Source organism: Myxocyprinus asiaticus, chromosome 22 (assembly GCF_019703515.2).
Source record: "Myxocyprinus asiaticus isolate MX2 ecotype Aquarium Trade chromosome 22, UBuf_Myxa_2, whole genome shotgun sequence".
NCBI classification, from domain to species: Eukaryota; Metazoa; Chordata; class Actinopteri; order Cypriniformes; family Catostomidae; genus Myxocyprinus; species Myxocyprinus asiaticus.
Genome location: NC_059365.1, coordinates 13,512,564 through 13,533,649, shown reverse-complemented (window position 1 = coordinate 13,533,649; position 21,086 = coordinate 13,512,564). Strand labels below are relative to the sequence as shown.

Genomic DNA, 21,086 nt, shown 5'->3' with positions numbered 1-21,086 from the left:
TTTGGGTGAACTTTCCCTTTAAACCGTTTATGACACAAATAAAGGAAAAGTGTTTGAGGCTTGTACATGACCTTACACATTCGGCTTACACGCATATCGGTAACCGTGCATGTAAACTTGCTCAATGGGCAGTTTGTATTATTCATATGTGCAATAAAAAACTTTTTCCTCAATAAATTGTATAAATAATTAATTTCAGCAATTTCGTATAGCCTATGTCTCGTTTATCATTAGATTCCAATATGTAGCCAAGTGTCGGCATTATAATTAACTCACTGTCTAAAGAAAACAAAGTGCGTTTGATTGGGAAAAACTATCTTGTTTGTAGGAACAATTCTTTATGGCAGCTTTCCAAAGCAGTAAGTGGTAGGGTGTGATCGGGAGAGGGTGGCGGTAGAGGGAGAATCTGAGAAAAGAGGGAGGAGGCGATTCGATACGGAGCACCACACACACCAGACGCTGAATTCAAAGCAGTCAGGACCACAGAGCTGCCACCTTGCTCTCTCTTACACACACACACACACACATCGCGGAGGTTTGTAAATGTTCGCTCCTCGCATGCTCTCTTTTCACCATTCGTTTGATCAGACTCAGCGCGTTATTGCCATTGAACGCTGCATGTTACTGGTGCTGAACGCTGCCATGGTGCAAACTCAGCGATGGAGAGGATTGGGTACGCAGGGTAAGGCGTGAAATGCCAGTTTCAGCTCCATGGTGTAAGAAAGGGGCAAGTGAAATGTGTCGTCAGGTGATTTGAGATGCGTTGTGTGTTTTCAGGTAGAAGAGTTAGAGGCAGAAGTGCGCGCGACGTGCACATTTGATGAAAGAGTGAGGACAAAATGCGCAGGTGCAGCAATTGATGAATCTGTCAGCTGATATACTGCATGATTTCATTGTATACCGGTGGAGGAAAAGGCCGAAAAGCAATTGAATGGGATGCATTATCTTGTTGTTGATCTTTTTTTCATAGTGGGCTTCAAGCTCTAGAGATCTCTACTGGTGAACAGTGTTTCAGTGAGTGGGTGTATGAGAAGCCAGTATCTGATACTAGAATTGCCTTGAGCTTCAGGATATAGCATTGCATAGTTGCCTACTGTACTGTATATAGGACAGCTCCTGACAGTCTTTCTGTGCCATTATATTTATTTTGTAATTTTGCAAATGTATTTGGAAGCAGTTCTTTTGTCTAAAATATCAAACTGTGCTGTTCTGTTTGAATGAATATTATGGGTAATTTTTGGATTATGGTTTATAAATGCCATAGATGTTTAGAGCTAGAAATAAATTAGTGCATACTCTGTTTAGTGACAGACGTAAAAGGGTTCCGTAATTTTTTTTTAATGCAATCCATTGCAAGGGAGTTGTGCCTACTTTAAGCGAGTGAGTAATACTTGCTTTCAAAGTATTCCTCCTGATTGGGCACAGCAAATGCACATTACTCTTTTATACTTTTGGCCCCAGGCAAGAATGGGTATTATGCCTAACCCTTGACCATTATTCATGTGCTGTTTCTGAAAGAGAGAGGGGGGTTGACATAGAAGGAGTGAAAGAGAGAAGGGATGCATGAAATTATATTGTATATTACTGGAACACATGAAATCACGTGTTTGTACGCAGAAAAAAATGTGAAGGAACTTGATTCGGTTGGCTGTGTTTTATGTTGACTGCATATCCACATTGTTGCTTTTCTCAAAATGTAACTTTACAAAAGAAAAAGCACAGTGTTCCCACCATTTGTTATTTGTATTATGCTTTTTATTTGTTTGTAAGTGCATGTTTGTATAAGTGTGACTATTCTGAACAATATTCATTCAACCAATTTGTGTGTAGCAGATGAAACAGCATTACACTGTACTGTATTATATATACAGATAATTTACTCCATCTAATTTATTGATCTTTAAAGGTTGCAATAGCAGGACGGAAGTGGTACAGATAAAGAAATGGACTTTAAAATGTACAGTTTCATTTGTTAGTGCTTGTTAAAAGGCACAGGTTTTGTAAACACATTAAGACACATGGCAATGAAACCAAACAAAAAGACTATAGAATAGAATATACTGTACATACACTCACTGAGCACTTTATTAGGATCACCTGTACACCTACTTATTCATGTGATTATCTAATCAGCCAATCGTGTGGCAGCAGTGCAGTGCATAACATCATTCAGATACAGGTCTGGAGCTTTAGTTATTGTTCACATCAACCATCAGAATGGGGAAAAAATTTGATCTCAGTGATTTCAACCATGGCATGATCGGTGCCAGACGGGCTGGTTTGAGTATTTCTGTAACTGCTGGATTTTCATGCACAACAGTCTCTAAAATGTACTCAGAATGGTACTGAAAACAAAAAACATCCAGTGAGCGGGAGGTCTGTGGATGGAATTGCCTTGTTGATGAGAGAGGTCAACAGAGAATGGCGAGACTGGTTCGAGCTGACAGAAAGGTTACGGTAACTCAGATAACCACTCTGTACAATTGTAGTGAGCAAAATAGCATCTCAGAATACGTCAAATCTTGAGGCGGATGGGCTACAACAGCAGAAGACTACATCTTGAACTTTATTAGGGCCATAGTGTTTCTAATAAAGTGCTAAGTGAGTGTACATTCTTGTACTTTCAAATGGTAAATCAAATGGTAAAGTGCGCCACTAGCATCACCCATCAGAACTGCAAAAAATAATGATTGTTCTCCCGTCTTCAATTGGCTAGACAAAGTCCTGCCCCAAACTCACACCATTGGTTCAGCCAGTGGTGCTGTGTTTGGCTGGTCAGGATGTAGGGCTGCTCGATTATGGCAAAAATCATAATCACGATTATTATGGTCAATATTGAGATCATGATTATTTAACACAATTACTCACTGACTTTGGAAACATTATGCATTTATTGAATAAAAAAAAGTTTTTTGTTTTTTTTTGTCTTTTTAACAGTGGATTTCTTTGAACTTGAAATGCAAACTGCACTGGGTAGGGGAAGAGGGTATTGTCATATGACAATTATTTTGTTACGTAGATAGTCAAATAAAGGAAAGCCTGCATCGCCATAATTTACAGTAGTGGTGCTCACACTTCTATGGAATGAGATCTACTTTTTCATCATGTTATTGCAGCATGTACAATAAAGGCTATACATTATCACAATACCAAAACTTCAGTAGTCAGTAGTGAAATTTGACGATTCTCAATACCAGCTTCAATACCTGTTTGATTATTATAATGACACACTAGATGGCAGCAGGTCTATTAGCTTACATTTACGTTCACTTTAGACAGCACTCTCTGTGTTTACATGAATACCTCACCAAGACGGGCATTTTGGAGGAATTTTGAAATGTATTGTAAACCGTTCAGGTTTTTTCGGAACACGTGCATGTTCAGCACACAGACAAATAATCAATTTATTTAACCCAGAACATGTAATTGTATAATTTGCTAGAGATCTAGTAACAACTAGAGTTTCAAAATGTTTTTTATACCAAAAAAGTATATGAGTTATGATTCATGTGGCAGTTTTGAAGCCTCCACTATGTGTTTGGTGCTAAGAGTAGTCAGTGGAGGTCTAGCTGCAGGGGAGAAATCAAGTGATGAATTATTTATAGCTGTTTTCAGCCTCCATCAAATCTCTTTGTGAGATTTTATGATTATATTCCTTTTTGTAAGCTATGGTTCTATTGTCCCCATTGAAATGCCCTAAATTTCTTTGACTTGTGATAAAGCAGCTGCTGAGTTATAACACCACAAAGCGGCCACTAAAGTCTGGTGGTGACAGGTTACTGGAAGTGTTGTGAGAAAAGCTTTTGTCTTTTTTTGTGATTATTTCCTTTTTTTCTATCCACTCTTGAGAAACTCTAGATTAGATCAGTGATTCTCAACTGGTTTTGCAAATGAACCCGTATTTAATGTAGTCTCGATCAAATGTTTGTTTACTTTGCATAGGTTTGTCCATGTTGGCATCTGCCAAATTTGGCTAGCTTCTACCGAGTAACAGATGAATTTGCTCCAAAATTCATAGATATTGATTTGTGCCAATGCCTTTGAAGCCAACAACAAAGATATGGAAAGCATGTTGTTCTCCTTTTTAAAAGTTGATAAACTTTTGCTCACCAATAGAGAACCCTTGAATTAAAGAATTCAGTGGCTGTTGTGTGCAGTTTGAAAGATAGGCCTATGTTTATTCCAAGTCAGAAGGTTTGGATGTGATAAAAACATCAAATAAAACTAACAAAAATATATTGGCTTAAATAATGCTGGAATATATTCAGGTATGATATCTTTGTATGTGTCTTCTAATACCTCCTCAATGAATCAAGGTTTGGCTTCATCTGATTTTATTGGGAGCTTTTGCAAACTAGATATAAATGTTGCCATGTCAAGCCATGGAAAGATTTTAGAGAGGTTGATTAAAATTGAAAAGAACCTTAATCAAACTAAATGGTCTGAAGATAATACTCTTTGGATGAAATGCTTGCAGCCAGCATTTCAACTGAAAGCTTATCTCTCATCCCCAGATTTCTTCTCCCACTGAGTGCTTAGCCACTGGGCAGACGCATACGAACACTGTGCACACTTCAGATACAAAGGAGAGGCTTGAGCTAGCTTAAAGTGACAATGTACAGGTCAACAGATATGCATTTTTTTATTTTTTTTTTTATTTTTGGAGTGCAAGACCAGTATTTATGTGTGAGCTGAAAGTCTGAGAGCTTGTGACTAGAATAATACAATAATGAATTGAGTTTGAGAAGTGCTGCAGATTTACACAAATCTTAAAGGTCACAAAATGACTATTAAAATACAAGGGATACAACAAGAGAAATGGTCTGGATGGAATCTTAAGGGTTACACAGTGTCTTAACCAGACATGATGCCTGTTGGTTTCCATCACATTACATTAATGCATATAGCAGATTTTTTTCCAAAGCATCTTATGGTGCATTCAAGGTACTGTATACATGTAACGATGTTGCTGACACTGGCAATGACAAAGACGATGACGATGAAGTAAAGAGCCCAAGTGCAAATATATTCCAACTCGTGATATCCAAAACTCTAACTACAAACATGAATGAAACATAAACAAACTTGATTTAAACTTGACTTGACATAAACTTGAATTCACAACCAAAGTTACATACAACAATACCCGACAATGGACAATGGAAAACATGAGGGTTAAATACATGAACATGGAGAACACATGACAAGGATAACCAATAAACACAAAGAACTCTAAACAAGATAACATGACAATCAACCAATGAAAACAAGACACATGAACATGGAGGGAAACATGAAATCAGATGGGGGTCCTGGCAGAGTCAGTGGAATGTAGGGCCCTGAGAGGCTCAAGGGGCAGAGCCGTGGAAAGTGGGCCGTGAGAGAATTGAGGGGAACTTGGTGCCCGGAGAGTAGCCGACGGCTCGAAGGACCATGGTGGAGCCGGAGGTTCAGAGAACCGAGGTAGTGCCCAAAGCTCGGAGGACCGAGGTGGAGCTGGGGGATCAGAGGACAGAGGCGGAGCCGTAGGGAAGGAGGTCCCTGGTGGAGCTGCAGGCTCGGATTGACGAAGGATAGCTGTGGGATTGGAGAGTTCAGGCAGAGCCAGGTGACTGGCTGACCAAGGTGGAGCTGGAGGGACCCCGGAGATGCAGATTGGCCGAAGGACCATGGTGGAGCTGAAGGGATATAGAGCCAAGGTGAAACTGAGGGCTCGGAGAACCAAGGCGGTGTCCATGGCTCGGAGGGTCTAGGCGAATTCGGAGGATCGGAAGTTCCCCTTGTCTGATCCTGAGGAAGCGTCCATAGGGTGGGTACAAGGGTGGGAACCATCTCCAGGTCCAGTAGCTCAGAGGTGGCTATGACATGCCATGGAACAGGCTCAGGTGTGGCTGTGACATGGCATTGAGCAGGCTCAGGTGTTGCTGTGACATGGCATTGAGCAGGCTCAGGCGTTGCTGTGACATGGCATTGAGCAGGCTCAGGCGTTGCTGTGACATGGCATAGAGCAGGCTCCGGGGCAAAAGATGGCGCTAGCTCAGCGGCCATGACATGTAACTCTGGCTCGGCGGCCATGGCGTGGAACTCTGGCTCGGCGGCCATGGCGTGGAACTCTGGCTCGGCGGCCATGGCATGGAACTCTGGCTTGGCGGCCATGCCGTGGAACTCTTTAAACAGACTGAAATCGTACCAGACAGATTTTTGCAAAGTCGGACCAACAGACCTATATTTGGCGTCCTTCCTGCAAATATTCCATTACGCATTGCGTCATGAATACTTTGTCAGACAGGTGAACACCATAGCTTGACTACACCAAAAAAATCAGAGTAGCTTGAGTATGAGTGACAAGCAATTTGTCTGTCCACATTGAACACGAAAATGCTGCAGGACGTGACATTCACAGCCAATCATAAGATATTTATGACCAAAGAAATTTCACAGTAGGCGGGGCCACTTGGTGCAACACCACAGACCAAAATGTCCTGTTGCTCGTTGCTTGTTATGGTTGCATCTAGGACAAAAACTAAGACTTGCATCAAATAGATTGGTTGTCACTTTAGCCCATTGCATCTGGTTAGGACTAGATGGCGCACAGTGGCTATGTTATTATACCTTTAAATTTTCAATATAGTCTGCATATTTTGTTGTATTATTTACAAAGTGCCCAAATGATTGCACATGAAAATATTGTGCGTATTCAGCACAAATGCTCGTTTTTCACACAGTCAGGCCCATTGTTTGTAATGCACCCCTATTTGAATATAGCAAAACAGAAACTGTTAATGTGGTGTTAATCAGTGCAGTCAGCAACACTGCAGGAATGTGTAACATATAAACTTGAATGTGACAGAAGCTAATTGGCCCCCGCTGGAGAAAGGGGTTCCCATGACCTCTTGTGTGAGCCCAGCCCAGCATTCAGTGATAGGCTTTGACAATTACATAGCAGGAGGTCAGTACAAATATATTCAGACCCCCATCCTGAAATCAAGTGTCCTCAACTGCGCTCACACAGAAAAGGGTGTAATATTCATATGCTGGCCTAAGTGGGTCAGTGCTGACTTATTGTGATCAAATATCATGGAGTTTTATGATTTATTCATAGCTTGAATGTTTTTTGTTTTTGTTTTGTTTTTTGCTATACTCAAAATATTAATTGACAGTGAAGGGTAATTTCTGTTATGCAGTACATATTAATTTTCCTATCATATATGTCTTAATATATTGGATAAATATTAAACTGGAATCATATTAGTTTATCTTTTATCACAGTATCACAATTAAAGGGATAATTCACCCAAAAATGAAAATTCTCTGATCATTTACTCACCCTCATGCCGATGTGCATGACTTTCTTCCTTCTGCTGAACACAAAGATTTTTAGAAGAATATTTTAGCTCTGTTGGTCCTCACAATGCAAGTAAATGGTTACCAAAAATGTAAAGCTCCAAAAAGCATATAAAGGCAGCATAAAAGTAATCCATACGACCCAATATGCGAAGCGATATGATATGTGTGGGTGAGAAACGGAACAATATTTGTCTTTTTTTACTGTAAATTCTCCTCCATGCCTTATAGGTGGCGATATGAGCAAAGAATTAGAATTGCCAAAATCATAAAAAGAATGATGAATGAAAAAAGGATTTAAATATTGATCTGTTTCTCACCCACACTTATCATATCTCTTCTGAAGATATGGATTTAACCACTAGAGTCATATGGGATAATTTTTTGTTGACTGTATGTGCTTTTGGACCTTCAGTGTTTTGGTACCCATTCAATTGAATTGTATGGACCAACAGAGCTGAGAAATTCTTCAAAAATTCTTAATTTGTGTTACTGAGAAGAAATAAAGTCACACATCTGGGATGAGTAAATGATGAGAGAATATTTATTTTTGGATGAACTATTCCTTTAAGTAAACATGGATTTACAATAATTTCCCCCCATGTTAGTTAATATCTCAGTGTGCTATGAACTAATTTCTAAAATGAAAAACTGGCAATATTCCAGGTGTTTCCTCATTTCTTATTTATTTTTTTATTTATTTATTTTTTTCAAACAAAACATGTTTTCTAAGAAATAGGCCTATTGTTTTAACTGTAGTCAATGTACAGGTTTTTCCTTTGTCCACAATGTCACTACATTATAAGGCTTTTGTAATATTCCTTAAACTGACGAAAGCCTTAATTACATCTTGTAGGAAGTGGCATCATTTTGGTGGGGGAAAAAAACAGCTTAAACATAAGTAAATCCAGTATTAGCAATGTATTGCATTATTAAATTGTGATGGTTTTTTTGGTTGGTTTGTCTCACTCTAAACCATTTCCTCCTCTAGTGATGGGTCGTTCCTGAATGATTAGTTCATTTTGAAAAAATTTATTTATGTGACTCAGAAGAACGAGTAGTCTCAGAGAGTGATTCGTTCATTTTGTGTTGGCCGTGCATGCGCATTGCGCAACCTCCGTTCGTTTGTTATGTGAAAACCGCATAGGCGCTGTACAGGAAACATAAATGATTAGTTCACCTTTCAACTCTTTTGGTCCGAGTCATTCGTTCTTTGTCAAGTGACAGCCGTTAGGCTATGCATTGCTCACTCAGGAAACAGAAATGATTAGTTCACCTCTGAGTCTTCTTGTCCACTCGGACAAGAAGTTTCCAGAGGTGAACTAATCTTTCTGTTTCTCATCATTTGTCCTTGGCTGCATTATAATTTTTTCCTTTATTGGGACTATAATCAACGTTTGCATAAGTAGACGTGTTAGGGGGATTTGGCTATTGAAAATGTAATATTTTAATTTAATTCTGCTCAAATGAATGAAATGACTTGAATAAAGATTCGTTGATTTTGCTGAACGAGACTCAAAGATCCAAGTCAGTAAAATGATCTGATCTTCCCATCACTATCCTCCTGCTTGATACTATTATAGAAATTGTTATGATAATATCAAAATGTCTGAAGTCAGTTAAAAAAAATTCAAATTAACTTCAAGCTGACACCCTCATTAGCTAACTCGCAATCCATCACATTGCAATGGCTAACTTTAGCGCTTTATTTCCTATTAGGCATCCTGTTCATTTTAAATAATTGTAAATAATCAAGTTTTAACTAATAAACTTTAGTTATAGTTAATTATAGATTATAGTTGATATAAACTTGATTATTTACACAATTACAAGAAAATGAACATTTAATCACCTGGAGTTTAACCAGAACATATTTCTGAAAGTGTGGAGTACCCTTTTGAAGAAATAATTTCTTAAATTACAACATATTCATTTTTAAAACGTTACTGAGTTCAAAAGGTATTGCATAACAGAAATGATCTGTGTAGTGTTTTTTACACTTCTAGCTTCAGTCACCTGCAACGTTGCAGACAAATTGCCTAGAAAAGACCAATACGCCTGACAAGAATAATTTATAAAAGAAAAAAATGAATGTGGGTAGAACCTCAGGAGTGCTATCCAAAAATACTTATTAGAAAGCCTGACAAAACACCTTTCAAATTCCCATTGGCTTCTCCTTCACTCGGCAGCAAGCTCTCAGAAGTCAAAGGCAGAGCTTTTTTTTGGCCTGGCCAGAAAAGTCTTGAAGCAGTCACAGTAATGAAGAGCTCATGCACTGAATTCCCTGCAGCCAGTGTACTTCACACTGCACCTTATTCTGCTCCTCTCTTGGGGTGCGTCTCAGTCAGCCTTCTAGTTCAGTAGTCAGGGCAGTGATCAGGGAGTCTGCCATTTCTACGGCTGCAATATTGTTCCAGTTCACTGAAATGTTCGCTCCCTAAAAATTGCAAGAATCCACCATAAAAATCAGGGAGCATCGTTGCTCACTATGTGTTCCCTCACCAGAAACATTGTCATGTGTTCGGAAGTCCTTCAAGTTGTTTGAAGACAAGCACAAATGTAAAACTATGAAGTCAAATCCTTATTTTCTCTTAAAATATGTTGTTTGTAATGTCTTTCATCCATATAATGACCATGAAAGGAAAATTACCTTTTAAATATTAGAGTTGTTAGGTTAAAAATACAGTCCCTTATATTTTTTCTTTGTCAGTGATCTTTTATATAACACTATATGTTTGAATATCTACAACAAAAATGCACGACAGTGTCATTTATGCAGTGATGTTGTTGATTAATAACAGTGTTTTAATGCATGAGCTCATAACCGTCTCACCGGTGATTGAGTCATAAGTGTCCTAATGCTTAGTGGATGAACACCCTTGCCAGTGCACGAATTTGTGTTCCCGATATACTGATTCACGACAAAGGGAGCTTATTGAGATGCACCCTTGGTTGACATTTCACACAAGAAGCTGTTTCTCTGGTTACAGTTCCACACACCCCTTTCTATATTGCCACTTAATATGTTGTAGGCAGTTTGTGAGAAACGCAGGTAGACTGCACTCAGGTGCATCAAGAGCAGAGCTTGAAGTACAGTATGTGTATGATCAATGTGTATTAGCCTGGCTTTCTATTCTCACACTGATTAGTCCCTCTTTCTTATGTTTATTAGAAGAAAGACTTTAGTCCTAAAAGCTTCTTTATTCAGCAAAAATATATTCACTTCTCATTACAGTAGGGCTGGGCGATATGTAGAATATTAACAATATATTTGAGCTAATTTTGCTGACGAGGTAAAATGGACAAATATCGTGAATATCGCGATGATTTTATATGCTTTAATTTGGCCGTTAAGTTTCATAAAGAGCGCATCAGTAGACTAATTTCACGATCCTTCAGGGCTGCACAATTAAACAAAATAAGTATCAAAATGGCAAGTTGGTCATATGTGATTATTAATCCGCAAAAGGCTGTGATTTAAAGACAGATAAACATGGTCTGTGTGTGATTTGGAACAAACCAGTGACTCGTTGATCTGTGTGCACGCGCAGGGCGGCTCTCTCAGATCAGTTTACGTACATTGTGAAATCAAAGTAATGCAGGTTCAAGCGTTCACGCAATTCCAAACATTAGTAACAGTTACACGTTATTATAGAAATCTTCAAACGCGGCACAGAATAACAGAAAATATTACAGCATTTTAGGAAATGAGGAACATTGTAAACTGTCAAATACACATTGCCTTGTCTGTGTCACAATAAAAGCTCCTTGTGAAGTTGAAGTAAATACGACAGCACTTTTGGTGTCAAAATAAAAGCCCCAGATAGAGGTGAAGTAAACAGGACAGAAATATATTACTTTTGTATGACGCAAATCTAATCATCAGAATAATAATTATAATCAAGGCATTATATTATAATAATAAAACCTGACGTGTCCCACAGTAATAATTTAGTATTATGCAATGTTCCACTGGGGTTTCAAAAATAAGTCAGTAAATAATGCTTTTTATTAAGTTACTTTGTACTATGAACAGATTGCTTTCTGCGCCTGTGTGTTGGGATAGATCTTTATAGTATTCTAGCCAGGCCCCATGCCGCATATTTAATCTAATCATCAATGGGGCTTTGTTGTCAGAATCACATTGTAAACTAGGCAGAGCTGCTCTGAGTTTAACCTAATTACCCTTCATGCCCTGCCTTCTTGCATCCTTCCCACAACCTCCCACTTCTTCCCTTGTGCTGGCAGTGTACCAGTTCCTTATTTATTGTCCAGCCATATATACAGAATGGGCTGAAATCATTTCAAGTTGTTCACTTATAATCAATTATGCTTTTAACTTTTATGAGAATTAAAGTTATGATTGGCATATGTCTTCAAAAATGTCCATGGATCTCTGGAATTCTTGATTCTGATTGGTCAATTATTATAGCATTCTGCAGTTAAAGGTTTTCATATAACAACCACTAAACTGTATATTTGACAGTTAAGTATATATCTCCAACACTGTGCTATTTCACTATATATATATATACTTTATGGCCAAAAGTTTGTGGACACCCCCTTCTAATTAAAGAATTTGGTTACTCCATTAAATCCAGTAAAGAAAAATCCTAATGTTTCTTTATGTAATGGCTTGGGATTTGTGTGCTTCCAAATTTGTGGCAACTGTTTGGGGATAGCCCTTTCCTGTTCCAGCATGACAATGCCCCTGTGAACAAAGTGAGGTCCATAAAGAAATGGTTTACTGTGTCTGGCGTGGAAGAAATTGACTGGCTTGCACAAAGCCCAGACCTGAAACCCACTGATCACTTTTGGGGTGAACTGGAACAGCAACTGTAAGTCAAGCCCCATTGACCAACATCAGTTCCAGACCTCACTGATAGCCTTGTGTCTGAATGAGAGCAAATATCTGCAGCCATGTTACTACATACAGTATAGTGGAAAGCCTTCCCAAAAGTGTGGAAGCTGTTATTACAGCAAAGGGGGAAATTGATGCCTAAGGTTTTGAAATCAAATGTTCATCAAGCACATATGGTGTCCACAAAGTTTTGGCCATAGTGTATATATATATATATATATCACTGTGCACATAATCACGTGAAGTCAGCATGTTGTTTCCAAAAGTTCCGGTACCCTAGGGTTGGCCACATTTTGCAGACACTGACAAGTGGCATCTCCTGTCAGACATTTTTGTATCTGCTCCAGCGTGTTTACCTTCCGGAAGTGAGTTGCATTAGCAACGTGGTAGAACCGGGTTCGGATCCTGCGTTGAAACCAAGAAGTAATCGCGTTCACATAATAATCAGTGATGAGTGCGATTTGGAGGTTGCATTTTTCCATACCAAAGTCCCTTTCAAGACAAGTCAGTCCACTCGGCGGCCATCTTGGGAACAGCCATCTATTTTGAATGGAGACAAGCAGCATGAAAGGACAGCACCTATCTACAGTACTTGAATGGGGAAAGAGCGAAATCTCCAAAAAGGATTACAATCAAAGAACATATTTCAAATCAGCAGTAAAATCTGACAACAATGATATTATAAATTGTGCTACTTTATCTCAGATCATGCTAAAAAAAACACTATTTGTCAGGCTGGCCATTTAATGCACATGTTATTTCTTGAGTTGAATGACAGGCGATGTCTTTATCTAAAAGGTAATTTGGCTCTTTTACTTGTAAAGCGGGACTTCCTTTTCTATATCCGCCATGGGCATTCCAACTGACCTTTCGTTAAGCCCTACCTTCAAAGCGTTTCTGACCAATCCAATCTTAACAACTGTTGCCATCCGGCATTTCTCTGACAAGCCCTTGTTTTTTTTTCCAACGAGAATCTACAGGAGTAATGTGTGAGTAGTTGTATGCCAAATTTTGAAATGATCCAAAAAATGTAAAAAAAAAAAAAAACGCTGTTGCTGGGTCACTTGTAACAAAGTCTTTCTAGCAAATGACACTGGTGGCCATCTTTGGAGTGCTCTCACAAAGGTATTTCCAGTCATGAATGTGCAGCTTCTATCTACTTGAATGGGGGAACACCGAAATATCAATAACAGTTGGTCAAGATTACGATCAAAGAACATATTTCAAATCATCAGTAAAGTCTTACAACACTGAAATAATAAATTGTGCTTCTTTAACTCAGATTACACTAAAAAAATCAATTTTCCCGGCTTGTATAGCTAATACGCCTGCACGATCTCAAGTTGATTGAAAAGCGATGTCTGTTTCTAAAAGGTGATTGGCACTTTTACCTGAAAGGCGGAACTTTCTTTCTACATCTGTTAACCTTTGGGCATTCCAATTTCTCCCATTCATTTTAATAGAAATGGCCCATCTCTGCTAAATAGTCTCTGCTTGTAATAGTGACATGAAGTACCTAAAGACGATACACACTGTTTTTTGTTTTTTTTAAATAATCTTTAAACAAATCTCGAGAATAGCGTGCTATAGGTTAAACTGTGTCAGCCCTATGAAAATGTATTACATCAGCAAGGATACCTACATTTGCTCCAAGGTAAATTAAAGCTAATAACATTAATTAATTTATGTATTAATTCAAGTCATAGTAAAGGCGATAGTAAATAAATAGTTCACAGCATCATAGTGGATGTGTTATGAGACCTCATGAGCAGTTCTGTTCACTTACACTAATGTTATCAGGTGTGTAATCGCTACTAAATTACACTTTAAAAATTTAAAAGTTAAAAATGTATTTGACAAAAAATATCAGATTTATATGTTTTAAAATGTCACTTAATTCCAGCCCACATTAGAATATTATCAATTCAGTTTATGAGAATATTTAGCCAAAAACCGTGAAGTTCACAGCACTCTCCCATTCATTCTAATGGGAAGTTCTGCAAAGCTCGTCAGAATGAGCAGCAGTGACCAAGGGGGGGACGGAGCTTAGCAAATGGTCAATTTCTCCCATAACCATCTCCGGCTAAATAGTCTCTGGTAGTACTCTGTAGTCTCTTTCTTCTGGCATAATAAAATAATCTTTACTCATATCAATCTTTCATGTCCAGTTATTTATTTATTTGGTATGAAGCCATGTAGTAATTGGGAGAATGTGGATTCAGCTGGTCATTATCACAAAATAAAGACCTTCAGCAGGATGATACAAGACCTGATCACTATTTGCAATAATGATCGACTGACTGCATAGTAAATATTTTTTTTTAATCAAGTAATAATTGAAGCACAAACTAGCTTGGCAAACTCTACAGAAATGCCACAGAATAAATGTAAAATCTAAGTTTATGGCTTACCATCTTATATGGCCATTTTTGCTTTATCATTTACTTTTATTACTTTTTATTCAACCATTTGGATAAATTTATTTCATCCACATCTAAAAATGCATTTAAGTTTGAAACGGCATTGGTTATTTGTCATTGTGTAAGCCTAAAATAATTTCTTTGTAAATGTCAGCAGCTTTGTGTATTGCCTTCAGGTTAATGCCATTGTTGCAGCTTTTTTTTTATTTAGAAAAAAAGAAAAAGTGAGACATTGTTTCAGTTGTGAAAACATTATGAAAACATCCTCAATAGGAAATAAATGGGAATAAAAGGGACAGACTCCTCACCAATTATTCTCTTTATGTGACCTAGTAGAATTGAGTCCTCCTAAACAAGACATAGAAAAAGGTTCCATTTAAAGGCTTAGAATTTATGTAACAAAAATAGTTTGTGCTACATCTCACTAATTTGTTACAAGCCTAAGATTTGGTGCCCTCTTTCTGGGTTATTTTTCATTTCATTTGAAAAATTGAATTCAAAAATTCAGTTGAACCGAAGTCAGAACAGAGTTGCCCCCAGCTAGCCTGCAATTTATCGATTTCATTTCACTATATGCATAAATAATACCGGTCTATAATGGCTGTCTAAGGGTTGGAGCCTGAAAGCACTCAACCTTAGCTGTAATATTTAATTTATTTTCACATGTTTTTTTTTTTTGTTTTTTTCTGAGAAATTTACAAGTTATTGTTCATCTTGCCAGGGCATTTCTGTGTATGCTGAGAATGACTGAGGACGCTGATATTTCTTCAAGGTTCCCTTTTCTATCAAGGCATCCTTGTTGATAAGAAGCTACCTGGCAGAAAGGTTTTAGAGTTTTAATGTGTTTTAGAGTTGTATTACAGTGTACTGCCTTAAAGCATCAAGCTCCAGGGTTGTCGGGAAAGTCAGGAATCCTTCCTTGTCCATATCTATTGATTTTAACTGCCTCCAGGCCTCTTTTACCTGAGTCATTATGTTGTGGCTGAAGGTAGCCTGCTATAGGCTTAATGGATGCAATCAGAGACCATGTGTATCACTCCTAAATGGCTGTCCTTGAAAGGATCTGTAAGAAGATAAGAGGATGTGGACAAAATAAAGGAGAACTAATCCTCACTGGAGTCATTATTCCACTGCCTTGGAGGAACATGCTTGAAGTGACACATTTGCTATTTACTTTATGTAACAATAAGTCGTTGAGATTCACTTGTTCATGTGCAGATCAATTTGTGACAGTATGTATGTGAAAACAGATACACTGTGGTCAATCTGAAGTGTTTTCTAAATGCATGTGAGAGTAGTCTGTTATAATCACTATTTAGATTTTTAGTCATATTATTGCTGTTTAAATTTACAGAGTCACTAATTGCACCAGGTGTTAATAGACCTGACCACACAATGTGGCTTACTAAACATATTAAAATATGTTTGAATGAAAATGTAAAAATCCAAAAAGGTTTCTGTGAGTGTGTTAGGTTTAGGGGATAGAAAATATCAGTAACTCAGTATAAAAACTATTGCACCAATGGAAAGTCCTTGTAATGATAAGAGTACCTACCAACATTATAATACTATTTTATTCATACGATTCGATAACAATATGTTATTATTGCAAATAATGCATGATAGTGTTTACACTGGGTTTAAAGTAATACACTGCCTGGCCAAAACAAAAAGTCACCGTTTGGATTTAAATAAGCAGATACTTAAGAGACTATGATTCGAAGAACTGTCCGACGCATTATATAAACCTGGAAGGATTGTGGTGAACCGTCAGCTTGGCGGAAGAAATGTGGTCGGAAAAAAATCTTGAATGATCGTGATTAGAGATCACTAAAACACTTGAAGTCACATCGTAAAAAATCGACAGTAGAACTCACAGCTGTTTGATAGTGAAAGTAAGAGCATTTACACATGCCCAATATAACGAGAACTTACAGGATTGGGACTAAACAGCTGTGTGGCCACAAGAAAGCCACTTGTTAGAGAGGCTAATTGGGAAAAAAAACTACTTCAATTTCCTAGGGGGCATAAAGATTGGACTGTGGAGAAATGGAAAAAGGTCATGTGGTCTGATGAGTCCAGATTTACCCTATTCCAAAGCGATGGGCACGTCAGGGTAAGAAGGGAAGCGCATATAGTGCCCACTGTACAAGCCTCAGGAGGCAGTGTTATAATCTGGGGTTGCTTCAGTTGGCAGGTCTAGGCTTAACAACGTTATGCGGCAATAAAATGAAGTCAGCTGACTACCTGAATGTACTGAATGACCAGGTTATCCCATCAATGGATTTTTTCTTTCCTGATGGCACGGGCATATTCCAGGAAGACAATGCCAAGATTCATCAGGCTCATATTGTGAAAGAGTGGTTCAGGGAGCATGAGGAATCATTTTCACACATGAATTGGCCACCAAAGAGTCCTGACCTTAACCACATTGAAAGTCTTTGGGATGTGCTGGAGAAGACTTTACGGAGTGGTTCGACTCTCCTGTCATCAATACAAGATCTCGGCCAAAAATGCAATTCTGGATGGAAATAAATGTTGTGATGTTGCATAAGGTTGTCGAAAAAATGCACGATGAATACATGCCATAATCAAAGCTTAAGGTGTCCCAACAAAGCCCTAAGAAAGCATTTATTTTTGTTATCAAAGCTAAAGTAATAACCTCTTTGTAGAGGTTCCCTGTACATGTGCAAAACCCATGTTTTTATTCATTCATTATTGGGTTGCGTAACTGTGTAAATGGTCTTTAATAGGAAGAGTAATAATTTCATGCCTGACTGGGCAAAGTCCCTGCCAGCTCCATACATGCTTTAAGCAGTTATGTTGTTTCCCTGAGACCACTGATTTCAAAAATCCTTCACAATATTTTAGTAGCAGTAAGCATTTTAAATTAATTGTCACATTATTAACTACATTATTTTGTGTATACATCAAAACGTTTCAGAAAAAAAGACCTGCAGTGATCGCATAGATTGCCACTTAAGTAGAAGCTTACGTAAGGATCCACTAACAGAATCCACTATAGCTATTGAAATTAAATGGTCCCCTCTTCTTACATTTTCTCTATATGATATACATCTGTACTATTATACTGTTCAGTCATGCTTTGTGCCCATTAGCAGTCAACACGCTGCAGGCCAGGGTTTCATTTTCTTTCAGTTGGCTCGAGCAAAATGTTTATTATTGTAACCCAGTGGTGTAGTAGTGTCTGAAGAGGTGGGCATACTGTGAATTTATGAAGGACCCCCCAAATAAAACACGTACCCGATCTCTAAAATTCATATATTAACATTTATATACAGTACATATGTTAAATGTGTAAGGAATATATTTTTTCCATAATTTTTTTTTTTTTTTCAAAAATTGGGTGTTGTAATTATAGTCCCACATGAACTTACAAAATGTACATCATGGTAAGTTTCTTGCTGGAATGGTGTACAGTACACTACTAAGAACCATGGTATGGTAACTTGATGTTAAATATGTATTTAAATTAATAGGTGTCATTAATGTTGCTTTCATAAGGCTACTATGGAAATTGTTAATACTTTATCATTACTCTAATTAATAAACTAATACATACATAATACGGAATAAACTGTTAAAAGCATTTTATAGCTAATATGAGTGTAATAATGTTCATGTTAACAAGTTATCTAGTATTAACATATATAGCCTACATAAGAATGAATGGTTATTTGTTTTATTTGTGCACTATTATGTGCTTTTCTCTGTATAGTGAAATTGTTTTCCTACTTAGAAATATAAATTAAAATGATTTGATATCACGAGAAAAAGGCACCACCAACAGTAGTAAAAGGAAAAAACAAAACAAAAAAGAAAAGAGACATTTGATGTAATAATTATGGGACACAGTTGTCCTGCATCTGTGAAGACAATCAAAAACTAGTATTTTCACAAAATTTAATTTGCATAAGTTACATTTAAATATAATATTGATTACCACTAAAATTCATTTTGACTTGCCCCTCCTTTTCTTTCAAAAAAGCTAAAATCTTGGGAACAGTGAGGCACTTACAATTAGAGGTCGAACGACAGTAGATTTTGCCGATAACGATAACCAAGGTGGCGGAATATATAAGTATTAAGTTTAGCAGGGAAATACATTTACAGCACAAATTATGGTTACTCCTGGGATGCTTGTGCATCAGCATTAGGCTTCCGCCCCTTACTGAAATAGAAAATATGATTGGTTAGAAAATATTCAGTCGCATCTGAAATGAACGTCCTGATTGGTGGATCAGCTTAGTCGGACTGTCTGTCTTGCTAGTGCCATCAGTTGCGCTCCAGCCTCCTGCAGCCAAGTGCGCGATTAGAGAGAATCTCTGTACACTTAAATAAATAAATAAATAAATAAAATATGTAATTCACTCAATGGTACTGTGGCATCATGTTAGTAGACTGAAAGTTCCAGGTCAAAAGCCTAATCGTTATTTTAGGTGGGCATACGCAAAATCTTAAGAAAGATAGGTGGGCATATGGCGTATGCCTGCATATGCCCTAGACTACACTGCTGCTGTAACCTTGAAGCTTTTATTCTAATCCCATTATATCATTTTGTGTTTGGAATGCCCAGCCCTTTCGTTCTAGATTCTCAAAGATGGAATAGATGCACCAGTCAATCAGAATGTTCTTTCTCCTTGTCATCTTCCTACCATTTATAGTACATTGTGAGCTCTCAGAACACACACACACATCCAATTTCTGTCTTAGTTTTACAAATCCTGCATGTTCGGATGTCAGGATAGCAATTTCGATGCATTCACCAGGACAGACGCTGAACCGGATATATAATGGTTTTATAAGAGATCACAGAAAAAGGTGTTGCTCATTTGAAATTAGATGCAAAGCAATGACTGATAATGCAAAACAGTCAAAGCAAATGGTTAAGTGTTATGAATATCTACTGATGCGAGATTTATTTGTATTGCGCCACATCTATTCTCAGCCAGACAATTTATTATGCAAGTGAAAACTCCATATTCCATCTGAACCCAGTTTCATGGAAGCAAAGATTTACAAAATACCATCAAGACTCGGGTTTGCTGCATCAATGGTACATTATAATAAAGCAGACTGTTATGTTGGCTTGGTAGCACTGGTTGTACTGGAGCCAGGTTGAACATAACTGGACTATGGCATACAAAACCCACCTCAAGGTCAGAGAAGGGCTCTATGTGTTATGCTAATCATGCATAGCGTATGTTATCAAACCGGAACCCCCCTTTAGAAAGGAAGATCAGTAGTAGCATCATGTAACCAGACAGTTCAGTGGTTCTCAATTGGTTTTGCATTAGGATCAAGATGTTACTTTAGTGTTGACCCAAACTTGTTTATTGTTCTAAGGTAAACAAAAATGTCCTTAAAATAAAAAACAAATGACATTTATTAATATTACAAAGAAGTGCATAAATTATTAACATGACATACAGTAGGTTGAATAGAAAATTTATAATTTTGTAAAAACAACAACAGTTAAGCTACAAATACACTATAAATTGTACTGAAATTGTTACCTTAAATGAATATTCCGGGTTCGATACAAGTTAAGCTCAATCGACAGCATTTATGGCATAATATTGATTAATTTTGACTTGCCCCTCCTTTTCTTTCAAAAAAGCAAAAATCTTGGTAACAGTGAGGCACTTACAATTAGAGGTCGACCAACAGTGGATTTTGCCGATAACGATAACCAAAGTGGCAGAAAAGACCGATAACCGATTAATTAAAATCTGTTTATAGAATGATGAAGTCTTTCATCATTTCTTAGTCTTTCCTTACTATGACAAGCACAGACACTGAGGCTACAAGAGTCCAAAATGAATAAAATCCACACAAAAAAACAGAAAATAAACCCAAAAAATAAACCCTATAATAACCAGAAAAATTAAGATTTGGTACATAACGCTGGACTTGTTTATTTAACTATAAACAATCCCGAAATACACCAGGGACTTGGCTCCGTTACAATGCTCTACATGTTAGTAATTACCAAATGAAGCTTTTTATAGCCTATATATTCACCAGATGAAGAGTTTTGTATATACAGTATAAGTAAATGTTATATGTATATATATATATATATATATGTATTTCACAAGATGATGTTAACTGATGAGGATTAAAAAGAAAAAAACTGGGGCCTGGGTAGCCCTGGAGTCACAAGTTCGAATCCAGGGCGTGCTGAGTGACTCCAGCCAGGTCTCCTAAGCAACAAAATTGGCCCAGTTGCTAGGGAGGGTAGAGTCACATGGGGTAACCTCCTCATGGTTGCTATAATGTATGGTTCTCACTCTCGGTGGGGCGCATGGTGAGTTGTGCATGGACACAGCAGAGAATAGCGCAAAGCCTCCACACGCACTATGTCTCCGCGGTAACGCGCTCAACAAGCCACATGATAAGATGCGCAGATTGACTGTCTCAGACGCTGAGATTCGTCC

At 37.7% G+C, this 21,086-nt stretch overlaps 1 protein-coding gene across 2 annotated transcripts in view; it reads left to right on the top strand.

Annotated features, from left to right (window-relative positions):
* The first annotated feature begins 411 nt into the window (after window positions 1-411).
* The window catches only part of LOC127412961 (complexin-2-like), a 32,675-nt gene continuing 12,000 nt past the window's right edge, over window positions 412-21,086 (top strand). Inside the window, exon 1 of one of the 2 annotated variants that reach the window (XM_051649698.1) lies at window positions 412-535. The gene's annotated coding sequence lies outside the window, so the exon portion shown is untranslated. Of the gene's footprint in view, window positions 536-672; window positions 683-21,086 lie in introns of those variants that run through there. The other variant, XM_051649699.1, reaches the window with a different exon arrangement.